General features: G+C 38.1%; 1 pseudogene; it reads left to right on the top strand.

Moving 5' to 3' along the window:
- Positions 1-5,566: 5,566 nt before the first annotated feature.
- On the top strand, positions 5,567-6,066 carry LOC148186697 (Ig kappa-b4 chain C region pseudogene; annotated as a pseudogene).
- The last annotated feature ends 3,182 nt before the right edge of the window (positions 6,067-9,248 follow it).

The following is a 9,248-nucleotide window of genomic DNA, read 5'->3' as shown; positions in this document are numbered from 1 at the left end:
ATTGAAGCTGAAAACTACAAAGTCTTTAATGACCTGCACATACATTTTATTCTGGCAAACATCTACCAAAAATTAAATTATGCTAGCGTGTCATGACAACATTTTTTATGTGTTGGATGCAATTTTGTAAAACAAAACAAAACAAATCAAAACCATTTCTCTGTCAATACATCACGTCTTATTTGACATTGGTTTAATAAAGTGGGTGGAATTTATGCAAGCAAAAAGGATGAGTGAATTTCATGTGACATTCATCAACTGACATTTAATGGGGCGCTTGGAGGCTCAGTGGAGAGAGCAGCGCCCCTTATGCAGAGGTTGTAACCTCGTGGCGGCGGCCTTGGGTTCGATTCAGGCCTTGGCCTTTTGCTGCATGTCTCCCCTTCTCTCTCTCCCCCTTTCACTCTTAAACTGTCCTGTCTATTAAAGGCTTTTATTGCCTTTAATGGACAGACACCAAAAAAAATCATCTTAAAAAAAAAAAGGACATTTAATGCAACTGCAACAGCCTGAATGTAGTTGCAGAGCAGTACAAAAAAATCCTATAATCCGCTTAATGGAATATGACATTAAAGCAATCTTAATCATTTTTAACTGAAATTTTATTACCACAATACTCTGATTTATGTGTTTTTGCAAAACCTCAAGCAGACAGGCAAAATAAAAAGGAGAAACAAGTAGGGACCTCAGATGTTAATGTTTACAACTGGATTGAAAAATTTTACTAGAAACTTGAATGAAAATGTCAGGATCCATGTTAATTTGGCACAACTTAGTATAAATTTATTGATATAGTTCAACATTGTTCATGTTTTTAAGATATACGAGAAGAAGAATGTCCTAACACCCCAAGAAAATACTAAAAATTAAATGAAAAAATATTTAATGTATGCTCATCCGCATTAACTTGTATTTTTATAAACAGATGAAATCAAACTCTGACTGTGGATTTGTAACATTTTGATTGAGAAGATTGTTAATAAGATTTTAATCGTTTCCGTCATGTTTTCGTTTTTCACTGGAAAATATTACAATTAGGTGTAATTATGAAATATTCTTTGGTCATAAGATGTAGTTTTTTTTTAGATTGTGTGCAGCTGTTGAAGCAGATCAGTTCCTCTTTAGCTGAGGGAGGTTTTTGTACTGCGTTGTTTCACTGTGTGAACGGAAACTGTTATGCTGCTGACAGTAATAAACTCCAGCATCTTCAGTCTGAACTCCTCTGATGACCAAAGTGAAGTCAGTCTGATGTGCCGTTGCACTAAAACGATCTGGAACTCCAGACTGCCGCTCTGTAGTATCATAAATCAGGAGTTTAGGAGGTTCTCCATCTTTCTGTTGGTACCAGTTAATGTCATCACCTATAAGTGTACTGCTTTCACATGTGATAGAGACAGTCTGTCCTGCTACAGCAGACTGAGATCCAGGAGACTGAGTCAGGATGATTTCTCCTGATGAACCTGGAAAATATAAAAAACAGGAGAAAGATGATCAACATCCAAACAGAAGAGCATCATTTCTTGAACACGGAGAATAGATGGAAGAAGGTAACTGCTGCTTGTTTCAGTGTCTCTCCATCATAGCAGAACATCACTGAGGTGAACCTGGTTGCATCCTGAAGCAAAGTTTTCAGAAGAGAGTCTCACCCTGAACAAGGAGCCCCAGGGTGACCAGCAGTAGACTCAGTGACATCATCATTGTGCTGCCGGCGTCTCAGTGTCTCTGAAAGGTCTGGACAGACACTGATCAACACTGTCCTCTTAACGTCTGGGAGCAGAGAGGCAGGACACATATGCAAACACACAGAGTCAGTGAGCTGTAGCTGTCCTCAACATATCATGCTGTTTAACCTCAGTGCTGACAGCATGGACCGACACGTTTACATAGTATGGTCTTTTTTTGATGTCCAAGCAGTTAAAAATTATGTTGTATTGAACATTTTTTAGACTTCTTAAACAAACCTTTGAATAAGTAACCATGTCAAGCAGCTAGATTTGTTTGTAGTTTGTTTTCTGTCCTGATTTGGTTCACCTGTCCCTCATTAGCCTTGCTGTCCCCTGTCCCTCGTTAACACCCTCCTCCCTTTGTGTCTTTAGTCTGTGTGTGTTCTCTTTTCAGTGTCACATCATCTGCATTTGAAGCTGGTGTCTCTTGTCTCTTTGCAACAACAGATTCCACAATAAATTATATAAAAGGCCCCAAAACCTTTGAATATTTATATATGAAGGCAGGTGTTTTTATTCGTACCAAATACTGATTAATACATTATTAAAAGAGCCTGTCTGACAGAGAAAAGACAGATGTAATATCAAAGAAGAGGTGAATTTTAGGAAAGACAGGAACAGTTTTGTAGGTATTTATGAAGGCAGAAATAAGGAAAGATTATTCAAAACTTTGAAATGACCTTTCATTTCTTTTAGGGAAGGCAAAAAACTTGGCTTAGATTACTTTCTCTGAGTTTATTTGACTGCTGATTCCTAATTGAAAACGGGATTAAGAGATGCCAGACAAATTAAACAACCTTCTGATTATTTTGTGGTGTATTATAAGATGTTGTCAGATAATAAAATAGTTTTTTTATTTGATGATATGAATGCATGCTACATATACCGTGTGTGTGTGTGTGTGTGTGTGTGTGTGTGTGTGTGTGTCAGTGAAGTGTATCAGTCTCTGCAGTAGCTTCCAGCTGCAGCTGTCACTTCAGTTTCTGTTCAGTCTGACTGAGGGAGGTTTTGTACGACGCTTTTTCACTGTGTGAACACATCCTGACTGTTGATATAATGCTAACTCTGACAGTAATAAACTGCTGCATCTTCAGTCTGAACTCCACTGATGGTCAGAGTGAAGTCAGAGTTTGATCCTCTGCCCGTAAAACGATCTGGGATCCCTGATGCTCGAGTGCTGGCCAGGTAAATTAGGAGTTTAGGAGTTTCTCCGTCTCTCTGTTGGTACCAGGCTAAATAGTTAGAGCTATAAACATTCTGACTGGTCCTACATGTGATGGGGACGGAGTCTCCCACAGCAGATCTCACTGCTCCAGGCTGAGTCACTGTGACCTGACCTCTGGACTCTGAGGACACAGAGACAGAAACATAAAGCAGCGTCATGGTTTTGTCGGCTTCATTTCAGAGGGACGGATGTTCATAGAGGAGAGGAGTTTGATTCTCTGGACTTTACCTGTGAAGCAGCAGCAGAGGAGAGTCCAGATGAGGACGCAGGTCAAAGTCATGTTTTTGATGAGGACCATTTCTGTGTCTTCTGTTGTCATGAAGGACAGCTGTCAGTCATCCAGAGTTCAACTCTCAGGACTATAAACTCTCCCAGAGCACTGGAGCATGGAGCTGCTGATGCAAAGTGGCTCTCTATGGAAATGCTCTGACTGACTCCAACAGGGACTTGGATTACTCTGATGAGGCTGTTTATCAATGAATCTGTCAATATTGATTAGAAATTTGCAGGACCAATTAGAAACAACATGGGCCTCTTGCCAAGTTTTGCTTCCAAATGTTTGATTTTGTCTTTCAAGGGCCAACTGGAACATATACAGGAAGTTTTTTGTTCTCTGTGCCACAGAGACATTTAACATAGATCTGCATCACAATTTTTGATTTTTTTAAATTTTATTTTGTAGGCTTTGCTTTCTTGTATCATTTATAGAGTTTATTTGCTGCTATTTTCCCATTTGCACTATTGTTTCTGTATGCTGCATATTCTTTTTAATTGGTGTGCTTATATATGCAATAGAAAGCATACTGACTGGAAACATCACCAGCTGACATGGTCCGTGCGTTGTCAAGGACAGGAAGGCTCTACAGCGGGTGATTAAAACTGCCCAGAACATCACAGATTCCCATCTCCAGAGCATCAGTGACCTCAGAGAAGTGAGGTTACTGCACAGAGCCCAAAAGATACTGACAGACAGCAGCCACCCCAGACACAGTCTGGAAAAAGATACAGTTTCTGCTGCAGAACCACCAGACTACAGAGCAGCTTCTTTTCCCGGGCTGTGAAACTCTTCAACTCCTCCTTCGACGCCACAAGATGTAGCAGGATTTAGGATCACCTTGAATTTCATTTCTTCCTAAACTACATTGAAGAAAAGTGACAATGAAGTTACCTTGTACCTTGTAATCTCTGCAGTCCAATTTCAGTTATTTTAATTTTCATTTTAAATAAAAATACATTTTCAAACAATACATTCTGGAAATCTGTAGTACTGTGTTTTTCTCAGTTTGAATTTTATCATACATCCACACAGAAACAAATTCTGGTGAGTTTGTTTGTGTCAAAGTCAGAGAGCCGTGTCTCTCTGCAGTCAGAGGTTTTTGTACGGCGGCTCAATGACTTTGTATCACTGTGGTTGACTTTTGGTGGAGGAACCAGACTGGATGTTGGAAGTAAGTCAAACTTTATTTAAACTGGGTTTATCACAAAAACTGTTTCTGTATTTATAATCAACACCCTTGACATTCCATATTGATGCAGAATTTTACAGAAATATTTTGCACTTAAAGTCAATGATTGCCTTTGAAATAGAAAATCAAAATGTCATTGAAATGAAAAAAAAATTCTCAGTAAGATAATAAATAATTATCTCCAACTTTCATGATAAAGTTGCATCTTGAAGTTTTTGTAGTTTAAGTTCAGTGTGTCAAAGTCAGAGAGCCGTGTCTCTCTGCAGTCAGAAGGATTTTGTAATGGCTCAATGACTTTGTATCACTGTGGTACACGTTCGGTGGAGGAACCAGACTGGATGTTGGAAGTAAGTTTCTTCACAAATATTAAATAACATATTTGAAGGATTTAAATTTCAATTTGTAATATCTTCAGTATATTAAATTATCTTGGGATTTTTTGGGTTTTTTATATTTCTGCTTTTATTTCTCCTCTGTTACCATGGAGGCAATCTCACTGCAGCTTTAGCAAATGATTCTTTACGAATTTTCACGATACTTCAATTTAAAAGCTTTAGTTGTAAAAAGAGATAAAACTGTGAACCTGTTGTTGATGTTTTCAAGATCAAATTACAATTTTGCACCAAAATGATGAATGTTTTTAAAACAAATTCAGAATGAATCAGTTATTCCAATTCAGTTGAACAGAGTGAAAACAAAATGGGTATTTGGAAATCTGCAAAATCTTTCAATTGTGTTAAATGTTTCAAATTTCAAAAATCTTTGATGGTGATTGAAAAGTGCATGAAGATTTTTTGATTGTAATCAGTTCATTTTATGTATTTATGTTTCCACTAGATATGTTAATGATAAGTTACATTGAGTTTAAGGTTTTGGATGAGAAAGTTTGAAAACTGGTCTAAATTTTGAGATTTTATTTCCAGAGTAGTTTGATATATTTCGGGTCGCTCTGTATGATGATTCTCTCTGTGCTGGTTTGCATGAGAGGCTTCTTAAAGGGAAGTGAAACAATGTGTGAGTGAGTGACTGCTGGAGCAGAAAAACCATCTGACAGAAACTCCTTAAAGGACTAAATCAGCTCTCACACAGTAAATGTGTCCAAGTGTCTGCTGGTCGACTGACAGCCGTGTGGTCCCTGTCCTCTAAGCTGATTGCTGTCTCCTAGGTGACGTCCGTCCCTCCCTGACGGTGCTGCCCCCCTCCAGTGAGGAGCTGGAGCAGGGGAAGGCCACGCTCATGTGTCTGGCCAACAAGGGCTTCCCCTCAGACTGGAGTCTGTCCTGGAAGGTGGACGGCAGCAGCAGCAGCAGCAGCAGCAGCAGCTGGGAGGAGAGCAGGAGCCCCGGGGTGCTGGAGAAGGACGGCCGCTACAGCTGGAGCAGCACCCTGAGGCTCTCTGCAGACCAGTGGAGGAAGGTGGGCTCTGTGACCTGTGAGGCCACCCAGGGCTCCCAGACTCCACTCTCTCAGACACTGAGGAGAGACCAGTGTTCCTAGTCCTGACCTGACTCACTGGGACTCTGCTACTGGTTTTACTCTGCTACTGCTCTCAATCTGCACTCTGTAACACTGTCTTAGTCTCTCTTCTTTGCTTGTCTTAATGTTGATGGTTCAAAGATATTGAAATAATAAAGATTTTATCAAATCAGCACTTTCTATGAGATTATTGTGAATGCATCATGTTTTATACTCTATCAGCTTTTCCATTTACTGTATATGTTTAGAAACACAATAAACAGTTGTGTGCAAAGTCAATCCAAGTCAGTTAATTGTTTTCAATATATTCTGACTGAGAAAAATGTTGTGCTATAGTTTTATCTGTGAAACTTGATTATAATTCACACACTTAGACCTTTTTAAAAGAAAATCACTTAAATACACTGCAAAAATGGCCTGTCAAATTTAAGGCCAAACACCCTAGATTTAAGCATACTTGAACTTAAAAGAAGCAAATTTGGCTGCCAGTGCAGTAAGCAAATTTTGCTTGTTAAGATGTCTTAAAACCAGTAAAACTGTGTGACTCTCATTATAGCCCATAAAATCTTGAAATAAGATCAAAAACACTAATTTCAAGCAATTTATTTAAGCCTAGTTGGACATACTAGTGCTTAAAATAAGGTTTCTATAGACCTGAAGTGGATGTTTCCAGACTTGTCTCCTGTAACTAGTTAAAAATAACTCAGAAAAAGACAAAGATGCTTAACAAGACCAGGCAAGTGATATTTATTTGAATTAAGTCAAATGATCTTTCCTAGTCAGCACTAGATAATCATTAATACATAAAACAAGACTAACTAGATTTTTTAATCTAAATATAAGATTATTACACTTGGTTAGATCGGCAGTTTTTGCAGTGTATCTGTTATCATTCAATTCTGATTTCCAGTATTTCTCATATCTAAGAAGAATTAATTTGGAATCATCCCAAATATTGAAAAAGACCAAAAAAAAAGTTGCAAAGCAATTTTTCAAATTCAACATATGAAGCAGCATGTCATTCACATACAGGGATATGCAAAATGATGCACCTGCTATTTTCCAAAAATAAGTAAAATCTTAGAGCAATTATTCTCCAAAAGACTTGCTGAAAGAGTCAATAACAATTACCAATTCATCAGTTAACTCATGTACATATTATTGAAAGATTAATAGCTATGTGTAATGGGTAAATTGTGAAGAAAGTTAACTCTTATAGCCTGTTAGTGACTCAGTTCTTCGAGAATAAAATTAAAAAATGGAAAAAAAAAAATCCACGGCAATATTTGCAGCATTTATAACATGCTTCAACCTGAAAGATTTAGAAACGCAAGCAATGTTTTTTCTGAGGATAAACATTAAAAAAAATGTAAAGGGCCATCAATAACATTTGTCAGATACGCCACACTGTGACCTTATTTCATTTATTATGTATAATGGCAACAATTGTAATCTCTGTTGAGCATCTCTTGTGGCCCCTTTCTCTGTATGTGTATTGATAGTAAAGGTATATTGTGTGAACTCTTAAGTGTTTAAAATCAACTTGTTAAACGTGCGTGTGTGTGTGTGTGTGTGTGTGTGTGTGTGTGTGTCAGTGAAGTGTATCAGTCTCTGCAGTAGCTTCCAGCTGCAGCTGTCACTTCAGTTTCTGTTCAGTCTGACTGAGGGAGGTTTTTGTACGACGCTTTTTCACTGTGTGAACACATACTGACTGTTGATATAATGTTCACTCTGACAGTAATAAACTGCTGCATCTTCAGTCTGAACTCCACTGATGGTCAGAGTGAAGTCAGAGTTTGATCCTCTGCCTGAAAAACGATCTGGGATCCCTGATGCTCGAGTGCTGGCCCAGTAAATGAGGAGTTTAGGAGTTTCTCCGTCTCTCTGTTGGTACCAGGCTAAAAGATGGTAGTTGCTCCACACATGAACATCCTGACTGGTCCTACATGTGATGGAGACGGAGCCTCCCACAGCAGATCTCACTGCTCCAGGCTGAGTCACTGTGACCTGACCTCTGGACTCTGAGGACACAGAGACAGAAACATAAAGCAGCGTCATGGTTTTGTCGGCTTCATTTCAGAGGGACGGATGTTCATAGAGGAGAGGAGTTTGATTCTCTGGACTTTACCTGTGAAGCAGCAGCAGAGGAGAGTCCAGATGAGGACGCAGGTCAAAGTCATGTTTTTGATGAGGACCATTTCTGTGTCTTCTGTTGTCATGAAGGACAGCTGTCAGTCATCCAGAGTTCAACTCTCAGGACTATAAACTCTCCCAGAGCACTGGAGCATGGAGCTGCTGATGCAAAGTGGCTCTCTATGGAAATGCTCTGACTGACTCCAACAGGGACTTGGATTACTCTGATGAGGCTGTTTATCAGTGAATCTGTCAATACTGATTACAGATTTTTAGTACCAGTTTTATTTGACTTTGACCTTTTGACCAATTTTGCTTCTAAATGTTTGACTTTGGGCCCAAATGGCCAACTGAACATATACAGGAAGTTTTTTATTCTCTGTGCCATAAAGGCATAGACCATAGAACAACTGCATCAGAAAAAAAAATTGTCATTTTATAGGATTTTCTCTCTTGTATTATTTATTACATTTATTTACTGACATTTTGCCATTTGCACCATTGTTTTTGCGTATTCTTTCCTTTTAAATGGTGAGATGTGTTATGTGCATTACATGAACGTTTATCACCCTGCATCTGCAACACTCTGTCTCCTTTTTCATTTCTCTGTCCCTCCTTCACTCCCTCTCATATTACATGTTTCATTGATAAAGTTTTATTCCTATTTTTTTCAGTGTGTATTATTTCAACACAATAAAGAAGTTTTCATCATATCAGTTGGTCTCATGTATGTTCTTATAAAAACAAAAAAAAAACAGATCTTGTTTTATTGGTTCTGTTCCAGCAAGACTGACCTCCACTGAGTCTCAGATTTTTATATTAAAGTGTCTATAAGGAGAAACAACACACTAAAACAATGCAATATTTAATATTTTTTTACATAAAAACAAGGAGACACATCAGATATACATTAATGTAAGCTTAATGTGACCCAGACATGAATGACATTTTTTTTCCAGAAGCTTTTGTCACAACAGAAACTTCTTCAGTGCACTAATAGAAAAGTGCTGATTATTTTCCAAACTATAAATGATTGTTCAAATATTTTATTGAAAATCAGACGTTCTGTCTGGATCTCATAAATGAAGTGTGTCATGACCAGAAACATTCAAAGGAGAAATGCTCTCAGAAGTGTTCAGAAAGTTTAATTGATCTCATTTAATCTACAATGTTTGAGGATGATTTATAGCATATAAATTATAAAGTAGTGTATCATCAGCATAT

Source organism: Plectropomus leopardus, chromosome 17, assembly GCF_026936395.1.
Source record: "Plectropomus leopardus strain MGB_pleo_1.0 chromosome 17, ASM2693639v1, whole genome shotgun sequence".
Taxonomy (NCBI): Eukaryota; Metazoa; Chordata; class Actinopteri; order Perciformes; family Serranidae; genus Plectropomus; species Plectropomus leopardus.
The sequence above is the reverse complement of the archived record's forward strand: the minus strand, read 5'-3'. Positions and strand labels throughout refer to the sequence as shown.